The sequence below is a fragment of the Symsagittifera roscoffensis genome, chromosome 6 (genome assembly GCF_963678635.1).
Source record: "Symsagittifera roscoffensis chromosome 6, txSymRosc1.1, whole genome shotgun sequence".
NCBI lineage: Eukaryota > Metazoa > Xenacoelomorpha > Acoela > Convolutidae > Symsagittifera > Symsagittifera roscoffensis.
Genome location: NC_087067.1, coordinates 18,368,412 through 18,384,213, shown reverse-complemented (window position 1 = coordinate 18,384,213; position 15,802 = coordinate 18,368,412). Strand labels below are relative to the sequence as shown.

Sequence of the window (15,802 nt, the reverse complement as noted above, 5' to 3'; positions counted from 1 at the left end):
CTTCAGCAGGTCTAATATGATGCAACGCTTTAATTTCCAAACAATCAATTTTGGATCTTTTTAGTCAATCAAAAGTGGTGCAAAAAATACTGGTTCAATTGATGAAAGAGAACTTCTTGTGTAATCCAAAAAAACCATTATCCGAAGTTGAAAAAAGTGTTTGCTAGTCAGAAAATTAGGCCCAAAATTTTGGAGATTATACCTTTCTCAAACATAATTGAACTACATAAGAAGCGCACTTTGATGTAATTTGCTCATCAACTGAGTACTTTCGGCGTAATGTTTGATTGACTTTGTTATCAGTATGGTTAAAGAGAAAATCCACTTGGGTATAAACCTTCAAGAAAAAACCACCTTACAAACTTGATGCAGTAAACTATCAAGTTATCTTTAGTTCAAATGTAAGCTACATAAAAATCTGAAACTGAATATTAAATGTCAGGCTGGCCAAAAGGTTTAAGGGGCTGCGTTTAGGCCGCAATATTGTCGGATGCGTGAGTTTGAATACCGATCCTATCATTAAAAAATGTTTTCTGAACTTTAGGTTTGTTGAAACGGTTGCTGTTAAAACGGTTGCTTGTTCAATACAGTACATTCCGACAATAAGTGTAACTTAATCTTACAAAATACAGAGGTCAACGGAAGATGACAGACAGCACCGAAGGCCGGGACCTGCCAGGAACTAATAAGCACCACAAATGACAGCTGATTGATGGCTAGAATCAGAGAACTCTCATAAAATGAATTAGCACCATAAAACACTCCCCCTTCAATAAAAGAAAAACTTAAGAGAAATGAAATCCAGTGACTTATAACTGACGTAACTGCTTAATGTTGATTAGTTGATTAATAAAATGTACAAACTTTAATGGCGAAAATTATTGATTGTTAGCTTAATAATGAACGAGTTTTGTATTTACAAGTTTTCTTAAGCAACTAAAGAATCACTAAAGTTAGTGACGAAAATGTTCTCGGGATTGAAAAATAGTTGGAAATTTAAAGTTGCGCATTAAAGGCAGGATGTTCGAGTGGTCTAAGGTGCTGCGTTAACGCCGCAGTATCTTCAGATTCGTGGGTTCGAAGCCCAATCTGTCAGAGAGAGAGGTTTTCTGGTATTTGAGTCTCCACAGTCAATCACACAAATTGAAAGTTTTGGCAGTTCAGATGATCAACAAGTTTTGCAAAGTGCAGAATAAACAAAAATGTTCTCTGGATTGAAAAGTATTTGAAAATTTAAAGTTGAGACTTAAAGGCAGGATGGCAGAGTGGTCGGAGGCGCTGCGTTAAGGCAGCAGTATCTTCGGATGCAACTGTTGGAATCCCACTCCTGTCAAAGACAAAGGTTTTATGATAATTTAGTCTCCCGAGCCAACCACACTAATTGCAACTATTGACAATTCAAAGGACTAAAAGACTTTGCAACAAGCGGAATAACCAAAAACATTCTCCGGATTGAAAAATAATTGAAAATTAGTTGAAAAATTAAAGCTTGAGCCTTAAAAGCAGCAAGGCCGACTGGTCTGAGCCGCTGCGTTCAGGCCGCTGGATCTACGGATTCGGATCTACGGATTCGATCTAACTCCTGTCAGAAAGAGGTTTCTTAAAAATTAAGTCCCCCTAACCAACCACACTAATTTCAAGTATTAGCAATTCAAAGTCCCAGAAGTGTTTGCAATAAGCAGAATAAACAAAAAAATCTCTGGATTGAAATTTACTTTGAAAGATTTTAAAAGATTAATGTAAAGGCAGGATGGCCGAGTGGTCTAAGGCGCTGCGTTCAGGTCAAAGTATCTTCGGATGCGTGTGTTCGAATCACCCTCCTGTCACAGAAGAAGGTTTTCTGATATTTTAGACTCCCTAGCCAACCACACTAATGGCGACTATTGGCAATTCAAAGGACTTAAAGATTTGGAACATGCAAAACAAACAAAAATATTCTCTGGATCGAAAATTAATTCAAATATTTAAGAGAAAACTTAAAAGCAGCATGGTCGAGTGGTCTAAGCAGCTGCGATCATGCCGAAGTATCGAATCCCATATCTGTCAGAGAAAGAGATTTTATAATATTTCAGTCCCCTTAGCCAACCACACCAATTGGGACTATTGGCAATTCAAAGGACTAGAAGATTTTGCAACTTGCGGAACAAACAAAAATATTCTCTGGAGTGAAAATTAATTGAAAATTTTAAGCATAAAATATGAAAGCAGCATGTTCGAGTAGTCTAAGCCGCTGCGTTCAAGGAGCAGTATCTTCAGATTAGTGGGTTCGAATCCCACATCTGTCGGAGAAAGAGGTTTTCTAATATATTAGTCTCCCTAGCCAACCACACTAATAGCGACTATTGGCAATTCAAAGGACTAAAAGATTTTGCAACAAGCAGAACAAACAAAAAAAGTCTCTGGATTAAAAACTAAATCAAAATTTTAAGATTAAACCTAAAAGCAGCAGGGCGAGTCGTCAAAACCAATTTGTTCAGGCTGCAATATCTTCGGATGCGTGGGTTCGAATCCCACTCCTGTTAAAGAATTATATTTCTCAAATTTTATTCTCCCCAGCAAACCACACTAATTGCAAGTACTGGCAATTCAAAGGACTAAAATATTTTCCAACATGCAGAACAAAAAATCTCTGGATTGAAAATTAATTGAAAATTTCAAGCTAAAAACTCGAAAGCAGCATGTTCGAGTGGTCTAAGCCGCTGCGATCAGGGAGAAATATCTTCAGATTAAAAGGTGCGAATCCCACATCTGTCAAAAAAAAGATTTTCTGAGATTATAGCCTCCAGAGCCAATCACACTAATTGTAAGTTTTGGCAGTTCAGATGACCAGCAACGCTGGCAAAATGCAGAAGAAACAAAAATAATCTCTGGATTGAAAAGTAGTTGAAAATTTAAAGAAAAAAGCCTTATAGGCAGGATGGCCGAGTGGTCTAAGGCGCTGCGTTTAGGCCGCAGTATCTTCGGATGCGTGGGTTCGAATCCCACTCCTGTCAAAGAAAAAATTTTTCTGATATTTTAGTCTCCCTAGCCAACCACACTAATGGAGACTATTGGCAATTCAAAGGACTAAAAGATTTTGGAACATGCAGAACAAAAAAATTTCACTGGATTGAAAATTAATTTAAAAATTTAAGCGTAAAATGTGAAAGCAGCATGTTCGAGTGGTCTAAGCCGCTGCGATCAGGTAGCAATATCTTCAGATTAAAAGGTGCGAATCCCACATCTGTCAAAAAAAAAGATTTTCTGAGATTATAGCCTCCAGAGCCAATCACACTAATTGTAAGTTTTGGCAGTTCAGATGACCAGCAACGCTGGCAAAATGCAGAAGAAACAAAAATAATCTCTGGAGTGAAAAGTAGTTGAAAAATTAAAGAAACAGACTTATAGGCAGGATGGCCGAGTGGTCTAAGGCGCTGCGTTTAGGCCGCAGAATCTTCGGATGTGTGGGTTCGAATCCCACTCCTGTCAAAGTCAAAAATTTTATGATATTTTTGTTTCCCTAATCAACCACACTAGTTGCAACTATTGCAAATTCAAAGGAATAAAAGATTTTGTAATTTAAAGAATAAACTAAAAATCTCGGGATTGAAAATTAATTTAAAAAATTAGAGCATTTTTGGATTCGTGGGTTCTAAGCCCGCTCCTGTCAATGAAAGGGTTTTTTTGAGAATTGAGTCCATCTAGCCAACCACACTAATTGCAAGTATTAGCAATTCTAAGTCCCAAAAATGTTTGCAACAAGCAAAATAAACAAAACTAATCTCTGGACTGAAAATTACTTAAAGTTTTTGAAAGATTCCATTAACGGCAGGATGTTCGAGTGGTCTAAGGCGCTGCGTTAACGCCGCAGTATCTTCAGATTCGTGGGTTCGAAGCCCAATCTGTCAGAGAGAGAGGTTTTCTGGTATTTGAGTCTCCACAGTCAATCACACAAATTGAAAGTTTTGGCAGTTCAGATGATCAACAAGTTTTGCAAAGTGCAGAATAAACAAAAATGTTCTCTGGATTGAAAAGTATTTGAAAATTTAAAGTTGAGACTTAAAGGCAGGATGGCAGAGTGGTCGGAGGCGCTGCGTTAAGGCAGCAGTATCTTCGGATGCAACTGTTGGAATCCCACTCCTGTCAAAGACAAAGGTTTTATGATAATTTAGTCTCCCGAGCCAACCACACTAATTGCAACTATTGACAATTCAAAGGACTAAAAGACTTTGCAACAAGCGGAATAACCAAAAACATTCTCCGGATTGAAAAATAATTGAAAATTAGTTGAAAAATTAAAGCTTGAGCCATAAAAGCAGCAAGGCCGACTGGTCTGAGCCGCTGCGTTCAGGCCACTGGATCTACGGATTCGGATCTACGGATTCGATCTAACTACTGTCAGAAAGAGGTTTTTTAAGAATTAAGTCCCCCTAACCAACCACACTAATTTCAAGTATTAGCAATTCAAAGTCCCAGAAGTGTTTGCAAAAAGCAGAATAAACAAAAAAATCTCTGGATTGAAAATTACTTTTAAAGATTTTGAAAGATTAATGAAAAGGCAGGATGGCCGAGTGGTCTAAGGCGCTGCGTTCAGGTCAACGTATCTTCGGATGCGTGGGTTCGAATCACCCTCCTGTCACATAAGAAGGTTTTCTGATATTTTAGACTCCCTAGCCAACCACACTAATGGCGACTATTGGCAATTCAAAGGACTTAAAGATTTGGAACATGCAAAACAAACAAAAATATTCTCAGGATCGAAAATTAATTCAAATATTTAAGAGAAAACTTAAAAGCAGCATGGTCGAGTGGTCTAAGCAGCTGCGATCATGCCGAAGTATCGAATCCCATATCTGTCAGAGAAAGAGGTTTTCTAATATATTAGTCTTCCTAGCCAACCACACTAATAGCGACTATTGGCAATTCAAAGGACTAAAAGATTTTGCAACAAGCACAACAAACAAAAAAAGTCCCTGGATTAAAAATTAAATCAAAATTTTAATATTAAACCTAAAAGCAGCAGGGCGAGTCGTCAAAACCAATTCGTTCAGGCTGCAGTATCTTCGGATGCGTGCGTTCGAATCCCACTACTGTTGAAGAATTATATTTTCTCAAAATTTAGTCTCCCCAGCAAACCACACTAATTGCGAGTACTGGCAATTCAAAGGACTAAAAGATTTTGCAACATGCAGAACAAAAAATCTCTGGATTGAAAATTAATTGACAATTTCAAGCTAAAAACTCAAAAGCAGCATGTTCGAGTAGTCTAAGCCGCTGCGATCAGGGAGCAAAATCTTCAGATTAAAAGGTGCGAATCCCACATCTGTCAAAAAAAAAGATTTTCCGAGATTATAGCCTCCAGAGACAATCACACTAATTGTAAGATTTGGCAGTTCAGATGACCAGCAACATTGGCAAAATGCAGAAGAAACAAAAATAATCTCTGGATTGAAAAGTAGTTGAAATTTTAAAGAAAAAGCGTTATAAGAAGAATGGCCGAGTGGTCTAAGGCGCTGCGTTTAGGCCGCAGTATCTTCGGATGCGTGGGTTCGAATCCCACTCCTGTCACAGACAAAAATTTTATGATATTTTTGTTTCCCTAATCAACCAGACTAGTTGCAACTATTGCCAATTCAAAGGAATAAAAGATTTTGCAGTTTAAAGAATAAACAAAAAATCTCCGGATTGAAAATTAATTAAAAAAATTAGAGCATTTTTGGATTCGTGGGTTCTAAGCCCGCTCCTGTCAATGAAAGGTTTTTTTTGAGAATTGAGTCCTCCTAGCCAACCACACTGATTGCAAGTATTAGCAATTCAAAGTCCCAAAATTTTTTGCAACAAGCAGAATAAACAAAACTAATCTCTAGACTGAAAATTACTTAAAGTTTTTGAAAGATTGCAGAAACTGCAGGATGGCTGAGTGGTCTAAGGCGCTGCGTTCACGTCGCAATATCTTCGTATGCGTGGGACAAAGAAAAAATTTTTCTGATATTTTAGTCTCCCTAGCCAACCACACTAATGGAGACTATTGGCAATTCAAAGGACTAAAAGATTTTGGAACATGCAGAACAAAAAAATTTCACTGGATTGAAAATTAATTCAAAATTTTAAGCGTAAAATGTGAAAGCAGCATGTTCGAGTGGTCTAAGCCGCTGCGATCAGGGAGCAATATCTTCAGATTAAAATGTGCGAATCCCACATCTGTCAAAAAAAAAAGATTTTCTGAGATTATAGCCTCCAGAGCCAATCACACTAATTGTAAGTTTTGGCAGTTCAGATGACCAGCAACGGTGGCAAAACGCAGAAGAAACAAAAATAATCTCTGGATTGAAAAGTAGTCGAAAATTTAAAGAAAAAGCCTTTTAGGCAGGATGGCCGAGTGGTCTAAGGCGCTGCGTTCAGGTCGCAATATCTTCGTATGCGTGAGTTCGAATCCCACTCCTGTCAAAGAAAAAAATCTTCTGATTTTTTACTCTCCCTAGCCAACCACACTAATGGAGACTATTGGCAATTCAAAGGACTAAAAGATTTTGGAACATGCAGAACAAAAAAAATTTCACTGGATTGAAAATTAATTAAAAAATTTAAGCTTAAAATGTCAAAGCAGCATGTTCGAGTGGTCTAAGCCGCTGCGTTCAGGGAGCAATATCTTCAGATTAATGGGTTCGAATCCCACATCTGTCAGAGAAAAAGATTTTCTGAGATTATAGCCTCCAGAGCCAATCACACTAATTGTAAGTTATGGCAGTTCAGATGACCAGCAATGCTGGCAAAATGAAGAAGAAACAAAAATGATCTCTGGATTGGAAAGTAGTTGAAATTTTTAAAGAAAAAGCCTTATAGGCAGGATGATCGAGTGGTCTAAGCAGCTGCGTTCATGCCAAAGTATCGAATCCCATATCTGTCAGAGAAAGAGGTTTTATAATACTTTAGTCGCCTTAGCCAACCAAACCAATTGCGACTATTGGCAATTCAAAGGACTAGAAGATTTTGCAACTTGCGGAACAAAAAAAACATTCTCTGGAGTGAAAATTAATTGAAAATTTTCAGCATTAAATATGAAAGCAGCACGTTCGAGTAGTCTAAGCCGCTGCGTTTAAGGAGCAATATCTTCAGATTAGTGGGTTCGAATCCCACATCTGTCGGAGAAAGAGGTTTTCTAATATTTTAGTCTCCCTAGCCAATCACACTAATAGCGACTATTGATAAATCAAAGAACTGAAAGATTTTGCAACAAACAGAACAAACAAAAAAAGCGGAATAACCAAAAACATTCTCCGGATTGAAAAATAATTGAAAATTAGTTGAAAAATTAAAGCTTGAGCCATAAAAGCAGCAAGGCCGACTTGGTCTGAGCCGCTGCGTTCAGGCCGCTGGATCTACGGATTCGGATCTACGGAATCGATCTAACTACTGTCAGAAAGAGGTTTTTTAAGAATTAAGTCCCCCTAACCAACCACACTAATTTCAAGTATTAGCAACTCAAAGTCCCAGAAGTGTTTGCAATAAGCAGAATAAACAAAAAAATCTCTGGATTGAAAATTACTTTGAAAGATTTTGAAAGACTAATGAAAAGGCAGGATGGCCGAGTGGTCTAAGGCGCTGCGTTCAGGTCAACGTATCTTCGGATGCGTGGGTTCGAATCACCCTCCTGTCACAGAAGAAGGTTTTCTGATATTTTAGACTCCCTAGCCAACCACACTAATGGCGACTATTGCAATTCAAAGGACTAGAAGATTTTGGAACATGCAAAACAAACAAAAATATTCTCTGGATCGAAAATTAGTTCAAATATTTAAGAGAAAACTTAAAAGCAGCATGGTCGAGTAGTCTAAGCAGCTGCGATCATGCCGAAGTATCGAATCCCATATCTGTCAGAGAAAGAGGTTTTATAATATTTCAGTCCCCTTAGCCAACCACACCAATTGCGACTATTTGCAACTCAAAGGACTAGAAGATTTTGCAACTTGCGGAACAAACAAGAATATTCTCTGGAGTGAAAATTAATTGAAAATTTTAAGCATAAAATATGAAAGCAGCATGTTCGAGTAGTCTAAGCCGCTGCGTTCAAGGAGCAATATCTTCAGATTAGTGGGTTCGAATCCCACATCTGTCGGAGAAAGAGGGTTTCTAATATATTAGTCTTCCTAGCCAACCACACTAATAGCGACTATTGGCAATTCAAAGGACTAAAAGATTTTGCAACAAGCAGAACAAACAAAACAAGTCCCTGGATTAAAAATTAAATCAAAATTTTAATATTAAACCTAAAAGCAGCAGGGCGAGTCGTCAAAACCAATTCGTTCAGGCTGCAGTATCTTCGGATGCGTGGGTTCGAATCCCACTCCTGTTAAAGAATTATATTTTCTCAAAATTTAGTCTCCCCAGCAAACCACGCTAATTGCGAGTACTGGCAATTCAAAGGACTAAAAGATATTGCAACATGCAGAACAAAAAATCTCTGCATTGAAAATTAATTGACAATTTCAAGCTAAAAACTCGAAAGCAGCATGTTCGAGTGGTCTAAGCCGCTGCGATCAGGGAGCAAAATCTTCAGATTAAAAGGTGCGAATCCCACATCTGTCAAAAAAAAGATTTTCTGAGATTATAGTTTCCAGAGCCAATCACACTAATTGTAAGATTTGGCAGTTCAGATGACCAGCAACGCTGGCAAAATGCAGAAGAAACAAAAATAATCTCTGGATTGAAAAGAAGTTGAAATTTTAAAGAAAGAGACTTATAGGCAGGATGGCCGAGTGGTCTAAGGCGCTGCGTTTAGGTCGCAGTATCTTCGGATGCGTGGGTTCGAATCGCACTCCTGTCAAAGACAAAAATTTTATGATATTTTTGTTTCCCTAATCAACCAGACTAGTTGCAAATATTGCCAATTCAAAGGAATAAAAGATTTTGCAGTTTAAAGAATAAACAAAAAATCTCCGGATTGAAAATTAATTAAAAAAATTAGAGCATTTTTGGATTCGTGGGTTCTAAGGTTTTTTTTTGAGAATTGAGTCCTCCTAGCCAACCACACTGATTGCAAGTATTAGCAATTCAAAGTCCCAAAATTTTTTGCAACAAGCAGAATAAACAAAACTAATCTCTAGACTGAAAATTACTTAAAGTTTTTGAAAGATTGCAGAAACTGCAGGATGGCTGAGTGGTCTAAGGCGCTCTGTTCACTTCGCAATATCTTCGTATGCGTGAGTTCGAATCCCAATCCTGTTAAAATAAAAATTTTTCTGATATTTTAGTCTCCCTAGCCAACCACACTAATGGAGACTATTGGCAATTCAAAGGACTAAAAGATTTTGGAACATGCAGAACAAAAAAATTTCACTGGATTGAAAATTAATTCAAAAATTTAAGCGTAAAATGTGAAAGCAGCAAGTTCGAGTGGTCTAAGCCGCTGCAATCAGTGTGCAATATCTTCAGATTAAAAGGTGCGAATCCCGCATCTGTCAAAAAAAAAGATTTTCTGAGATTATAGCCTCCAGAGCCAATCACACTAACTGTAAGTTTTGGCAGTTCAGATGACCAGCAACGCTGGCAAAATGCAGAAAAAACAAACATGATCTCTGGATTGAAAAGTAGTTGAAAATTTAAAGAAAAAGCCTTATAGGCAGGATGGCCGAGTGGTCTAAGGCGCTGCGTTCAGGTCGCAATATCTTCGTATGCGTGAGTTCGAAGCCCAATCCTGTCAAAGTAAAAAATTTTCTGATATTTTAGTCTCCCTAGCCAACCACACTAATGGAGACTATTGGCAATTCAAAGGACTAAAAGATTTTGGAACATGCAGAACAAAAAAATTTCACTGGATTGAAAATTAATTAAAAAATTTAAGCTTAAAATGTGAAAGCAGCATGTTCGAGTGGTCTAATCCGCTGCGTTCAGGGAGCAATATCTTCAGATTATTGGGTTCGAATCCCACATCTGTCAGAGAAAAAGATTTTCTGAGATTATAGCCTCCAGAGCCAATCACACTAATTGTAAGTTATGGCAGTTCAGATGACCAGCAATGCTGGCAAAATGAAGAAGAAACAAAAATGATCTCTGGATTGGAAAGTAGTTGAAATTTTAAAGGAAGAGGCTTATAGGCATGATGGCCGAGTGGTCTAAGGCGCTGCGTTTAGGCAGCAATATCTTCGGATGCATGGGTTCGAATCCCACTCCTGTCAAAGACAGAATTTTATGATAATTTTGTTTCCCTAATCAACCACACTATTTGCAATTATTGCCAATTCAAAAGAATAAAAGATTTTGCAATTTGCAGAATAAACAAAAATTCTCCGGATTAAAAATTAATAAAAAATAAAAGCATTTTTGGATTCGTGGGTTCTAAGCCCGCTTCTGTCAAAGAAAACGTTTTTTGAGAATTGAGTCCCCCTAGCCAACCACACTGATTGCAAGTATTAGCAATTCGAAGTCCCAAAAATTTTTGCAACAAGCAGAATAAACAAAACTAATCTCTGGATTGCAAACTACTTAAAGTTTTTGAAAGATTCAATTAACGGCAGGATGGCCGAGTGGTCTAAGGCGCTGCGTTTAGGCCGCAGTATCTTCGGATGCGTGGGTTCGAATCCCACTCCTGTCAAAAAAAGGGATTTTTTGAGAATGGAGTAACCCCTAGCGAACCACACTGATTGCATGTATTGGCAATTCAAAGTCCCAAAATTTTTGCAACAAGCAGATTAAACAAAACTAATCTCTGGATTGCAAACTACTTAAAGTTTTTGAAAGATTGCAGAATGGGCAGGATGGCCGAGTGGTCTAAGGCGTTGCATTCAGGTGGCAGTATCTTCGGTTGCGTAGTTTCGAATCCCACTCCTGTCAAAAAAAAATTGCTGATATTTTAGTCTCCCTAGCCAACCAAACTAATGGCGACTATTGGCAATTCAAAGGACTAAAAGATTTGTGAACATGCAGAACAAAAAAACATTCACTGGATTGAAAATTAATTGAAAAATTTAAGCGTAAATTTTCAAAGCAGCATGTTCGAGTGGTCTAAGCCGCTGCGTTCAGGGAGCAATATCTTCAGATTAATGGGTTTGAATCCCACATCTGTCAGAGAAACAGATTTTCTGAGATTATAGCCTCCAGAGCCAATCACATGAATAGTAAGTTTTGGCAGTTCAGATGACCAACAACGCTTGCAAAATGCAGAAGAAACAAAAATGATCTCTGGATTGAAAACTAGTTGAAATTTTAAAGAAAGAGCCTTATAGGCAGGATGGCCGAGTGGTCTAAGGCGCTGCGTTTAGGCCGCAGTATCTTCGGATGCGTGGGTTTGAATCCCACTCCTGTCAAAGACAAAACTTTTATGATATTTTTGTTTCCCTAATCAACCACACTAGTTGCAACTATTGCAAAATCAAAGGAATAAAAGGTTTTGTAATTTAAAGAATAAACAAAAAATCTCCGGATTGAAAATTAATCAAAAAAATTAGAGCATTTTTGGATTCGTGGGTTCTAAGCCCGCTCCTGTCAATGAAAGGGTTTTTTTATGAGGATTGAGTCCCCCTAGCCAACCACACTGATTGCAAGTATTAGCAATTCTAAGTCCCAAAAATTTTTGCAACAAGCAAAATAAACAAAACTAATCTCTGGACTGAAAACTACTTAAAGTTTTTGAAAGATTCCATTAACGTCATGATGGCCGAGTGGTCTAAGACACTGCTTTCAGATCGCAGTATCTTCGGATGCGTCAGTTCGAATCCCACTCCTGTCAAAGAAAGAAATTTTAAGATATTTTAGTCTTCCTAGCCAACCAGACTAATTGCGGCTATTGGCAATTCAAAGGACTAGAAGATTTTGGAGCATGCAGAACAAAAAAATTCACTGGATTGAAAATTTACTGAAAAATTTAAGCGTAAAATTTGAAAGCAGCATGTTCGAGTGGTCTAAGCCGCTGCGTTCAGGGAGCATTATCCTCAGATTAATGGGTTCGAATCGCACATCTCTCAGATAAAAAGATTTTCTGAGATTATAGCCTCCAGAGCCAATCACATGAATAGTAAGTTTTGGCAGTTCAGATGACCAGCAACGCTTGCAAAATGCAGAAGAAACAAAAATGATCTCTGGATTGAAAACTAGTTGAAATTTTAAAGAAAGAGCCTTATAGGCAGGATGGCCGAGTGGTCTAAGGCGCTGCGTTTAGGCCGCAGTATCTTCGGATGCGTGGGTTCGAATCCCACTCCTGTCAAAGACAAAATTTTTATGATATTTTTGTTTCCCTAATCAACCACACTAGTTGCAACTATTGCAAATTCAAAGGAATAAAAGATTCTGTAATTTAAAGAATAAACAAAAAATCTCCGCATTGAAAATTAATTGAAAAAATTAGAGCATTTTTGGATTCGTGCGTTCTAAGCCCGCTCCTGTCAATGAAAGGGTTTTTTTATGAGGATTGAGTCCCCCTAGCCAACCACACTGATTGCAAGTATTAGCAATTCTAAGTCCCAAAAATTTTTGCAACAAGCAAAATAAACAAAACTAATCTCTGGACTGAAAACTACTTAAAGTTTTTGAAAGATTCCATTAACGTCATGATGGCCGAGTGGTCTAAGACACTGCTTTCAGATCGCAGTATCTTCGGATGCGTCGGTTCGAATCCCACTCCTGTCAAAGAAAAAAATTTTAAGATATTTTAGTCTTCCTAGCCAACCAGACTAATTGCGGCTATTGGCAATTCAAAGGACTAGAAGATTTTGGAGCATGCAGAACAAAAAAATTCACTGGATTGAAAATTTACTGAAAAATTTAAGCGTAAAATTTGAAAGCAGCATGTTCGAGTGGTCTAAGCCGCTGCGTTCAGGGAGCATTATCCTCAGATTAATGGGTTCGAATCGCACATCTCTCAGATAAAAAGATTTTCTGAGATTATAGCCTCCAGAGCCAATCACATGAATAGTAAGTTTTGGCAGTTCAGATGACCAGCAACGCTTGGAAAATGCAGAAGAAACAAAAATGATCTCTGGATTGAAAACTAGTTGAAATTTTAAAGAAAGAGCCTTATAGGCAGGATGGCCGAGTGGTCTAAGGCGCTGCGTTTAGGCCGCAGTATCTTCGGATGCGTGGGTTCGAATCCCACTCCTGTCAAAGACAAAATTTTTATGATATTTTTGTTTCCCTAATCAACCACACTAGTTGCAACTATTGCAAATTCAAAGGAATAAAAGATTCTGTAATTTAAAGAATAAACAAAAAATCTCCGCATTGAAAATTAATTGAAAAAATTAGAGCATTTTTGGATTCGTGCGTTCTAAGCCCGCTCCTGTCAATGAAAGGGTTTTTTTTTGAGAATTGAGTCCCCCTAGCCAACCACACTGATTGCAAGTATTAGCAATTCTAAGTCCCAAAAATTTTTGCAAAAAGCAAAATAAACAAAACTAATCTCTGGACTGAAAATTACTTAAAGTTTTTGAAAGATTGCAGAAACTGCAGGATGGCTGAGTGGTCTAAGGCGCTGCGTTCAGGTCGCAGTATCCTCGGATGCGTGGGTTCGAATCTCACTCCTGTCAAAGAAAAAAATTTCAAGATATTTTAGTCTCCCTAGCCAACCAAACTAATTGCGGCTATTGGCAATTCAAAAGACTAGAAGATTTTGGAACATGCAGAACAAAAAAAAAATCACTGGATTGAAAATTAATAGAAAAATTTACGCGTAAAATATGACAGCAGCATGTTCGAGTGGTCTAAGCCGCTGGGTTCAGGGAGCAATATCCTCAGATTAATGGGTTCGAATCCCACATCTGTCATAGAAAAATTTTTTCTGAGATTATAGCTTCCAGAGCCAATCACATTAATAGTAAGTTTTGGCAGTTCAGATGACCAGCAACGCTTGCAAAATGCAGAAGAAACAAAAATGATCTCCGGGTTGAAAAGTAGTTGAAATTTTAAAGAAAGAGCCTTATAGGCAGGATGGCCGAGTGGTCTAAGGCGCTGCGTTAAGGCCGCAGTATCTTCGGATGCGTGGGTTCGAATCCCACTCCTGTCAAAGAAAGAGATTTTTTGAGAATGGATTAGCATGTATTAGCAATTCAAAGTCCCAAAAATTTTCGCAACAAGCTGAATAAACAAAACTAATCTCTGGATTGAAAATTACTTAAAGTTTTTGAAAGATTCGAATAACGGCAGGATGGCCGAGTGGTCTAAGGCGCTGCGTTCAGGTCGCAGTATCTTCGGATGCGTGGGTTCGAATCCCACTTCTGTCAAAGAAAAAAATCTAAAGATATTTTAGTCTCCCTAGCCAACCAGACTAATTGCGGCTATTGGCAATTCAAAGGACTAGAAGATTTTGGAACATGCAGTACAAAAAAAATTCACTGGATTGAAAATTAATTGAAAAACTAAAGCGTAAAATTTGAAAGCAGCATGTTCGAGTGGTCTGAGCCGCTGCGTTCAGGGAGCAATATCCTCAGATTAATGGGTTCGAATCCCACATCTGTCAGAGAAAAAATTTTTCTGCGATTATAGCCTCCAGAAACAATCACATTAATAGTAAGTTTTGGCAGTTCAGATGACCAGCAACGCTTGCAAAATGCAGAAGAAACAAAAATGATCTCCGGGTTGAAAAGTAGTTGAAATTTTAAAGAAAGAGCCTTATAGGCAGGATGGCCGAGTGGTCTAAGGCGCTGCGTTAAGGCCGCAGTATCTTCGGATGCGTGGGTTCGAATCCCACTCCTGTCAAAGAATGAGATTTTTTGAGAATGGATTAGCATGTATTAGCAATTCAAAGTCCCAAAAATTTTCGCAACAAGCTGAATAAACAAAACTAATCTCTGGATTGAAAATTACTTAAAGTTTTTGAAAGATTCGAATAACGGCAGGATGGCCGAGTGGTCTAAGGCGCTGCGTTCAGGTCGCAGTATCTTCGGATGCGTGGGTTCGAATCCCACTTCTGTCAAAGAAATAAATCTCAAGATATTTTAGTTTCCCTAATCAACCACACTAGTTGCAACTATTGCAAATTCAAAGGAATAAAAGATTCTGTAATTTAAAGAATAAACAAAAAATCTCCGCATTGAAAATTATTTGAAAAAATTAGAGCATTTTTGGATTCGTGCGTTCTAAGCCCGCTCCTGTCAATGAAAGGGTTTTTTTTGAGAATTGAGTCCCCCTAGCCAACCACACTGATTGCAAGTATTAGCAATTCTAAGTCCCAAAAATTTTTGCAAAAAGCAAAATAAACAAAACTAATCTCTGGACTGAAAATTACTTAAAGTTTTTGAAAGATTGCAGAAACTGCAGGATGGCTGAGTGGTCTAATGCGCTGCGTTCAGGTCGCAGTATCCTCGGATGCGTGGGTTCGAATCTCACTCCTGTCAAAGAAAAAAATTTCAAGATATTTTAGTCTCCCTAGCCAACCAAACTAATTGCGGCTATTGGCAATTCAAAAGACTAGAAGATTTTGGAACATGCAGAACAAAAAAAAATCACTGGATTGAAAATTAATAGAAAAATTTACGCGTAAAATATGACAGCAGCATGTTCGAGTGGTCTAAGCCGCTGGGTTCAGGGAGCAATATCCTCAGATTAATGGGTTCGAATCCCACATCTGTCATAGAAAAATTTTTTCTGAGATTATAGCTTCCAGAGCCAATCACATTAATAGTAAGTTTTGGCAGTTCAGATGACCAGCAACGCTTGCAAAATGCAGAAGAAACAAAAATGATCTCCGGGTTGAAAAGTAGTTGAAATTTTAAAGAAAGAGCCTTATAGGCAGGATGGCCGAGTGGTCTAAGGCGCTGCGTTAAGGCCGCAGTATCTTCGGATGCGTGGGTTCGAATCCCACTCCTGTCAAAGAAAGAGATTTTTTGAGAATGGA

The 15,802-nt window shown here is 38.0% G+C and overlaps 1 protein-coding gene and 14 non-coding genes across 15 annotated transcripts in view; 14 read left to right on the top strand and 1 right to left on the bottom strand.

Moving 5' to 3' along the window:
- Window positions 1–15,802, bottom strand: part of LOC134848629 (3'-5' RNA helicase YTHDC2-like) — a 139,817-nt gene that overhangs the window by 13,202 nt on the left and 110,813 nt on the right. The window lies entirely within an intron of this gene.
- Window positions 2,912–2,993, top strand: Trnal-uag (transfer RNA leucine (anticodon UAG)). Its single transcript has one exon. It is a non-coding gene; the product is annotated as a tRNA-Leu (tRNA).
- On the top strand, window positions 3,387–3,468 carry Trnal-uag (transfer RNA leucine (anticodon UAG)). The gene has a single exon. It is a non-coding gene; the product is annotated as a tRNA-Leu (tRNA).
- On the top strand, window positions 6,345–6,426 carry Trnal-cag (transfer RNA leucine (anticodon CAG)). Its single transcript has one exon. It is a non-coding gene; the product is annotated as a tRNA-Leu (tRNA).
- Trnal-uag (transfer RNA leucine (anticodon UAG)) lies at window positions 8,722–8,803 on the top strand. Its single transcript has one exon. It is a non-coding gene; the product is annotated as a tRNA-Leu (tRNA).
- Trnal-uag (transfer RNA leucine (anticodon UAG)) lies at window positions 10,489–10,570 on the top strand. Its single transcript has one exon. It is a non-coding gene; the product is annotated as a tRNA-Leu (tRNA).
- On the top strand, window positions 11,201–11,282 carry Trnal-uag (transfer RNA leucine (anticodon UAG)). The gene has a single exon. It is a non-coding gene; the product is annotated as a tRNA-Leu (tRNA).
- On the top strand, window positions 12,097–12,178 carry Trnal-uag (transfer RNA leucine (anticodon UAG)). Its single transcript has one exon. It is a non-coding gene; the product is annotated as a tRNA-Leu (tRNA).
- Trnal-uag (transfer RNA leucine (anticodon UAG)) lies at window positions 12,993–13,074 on the top strand. Its single transcript has one exon. It is a non-coding gene; the product is annotated as a tRNA-Leu (tRNA).
- Window positions 13,415–13,497, top strand: Trnal-cag (transfer RNA leucine (anticodon CAG)). The gene has a single exon. It is a non-coding gene; the product is annotated as a tRNA-Leu (tRNA).
- Trnal-aag (transfer RNA leucine (anticodon AAG)) lies at window positions 13,891–13,972 on the top strand. The gene has a single exon. It is a non-coding gene; the product is annotated as a tRNA-Leu (tRNA).
- On the top strand, window positions 14,108–14,189 carry Trnal-cag (transfer RNA leucine (anticodon CAG)). Its single transcript has one exon. It is a non-coding gene; the product is annotated as a tRNA-Leu (tRNA).
- Window positions 14,583–14,664, top strand: Trnal-aag (transfer RNA leucine (anticodon AAG)). The gene has a single exon. It is a non-coding gene; the product is annotated as a tRNA-Leu (tRNA).
- On the top strand, window positions 14,800–14,881 carry Trnal-cag (transfer RNA leucine (anticodon CAG)). Its single transcript has one exon. It is a non-coding gene; the product is annotated as a tRNA-Leu (tRNA).
- On the top strand, window positions 15,696–15,777 carry Trnal-aag (transfer RNA leucine (anticodon AAG)). Its single transcript has one exon. It is a non-coding gene; the product is annotated as a tRNA-Leu (tRNA).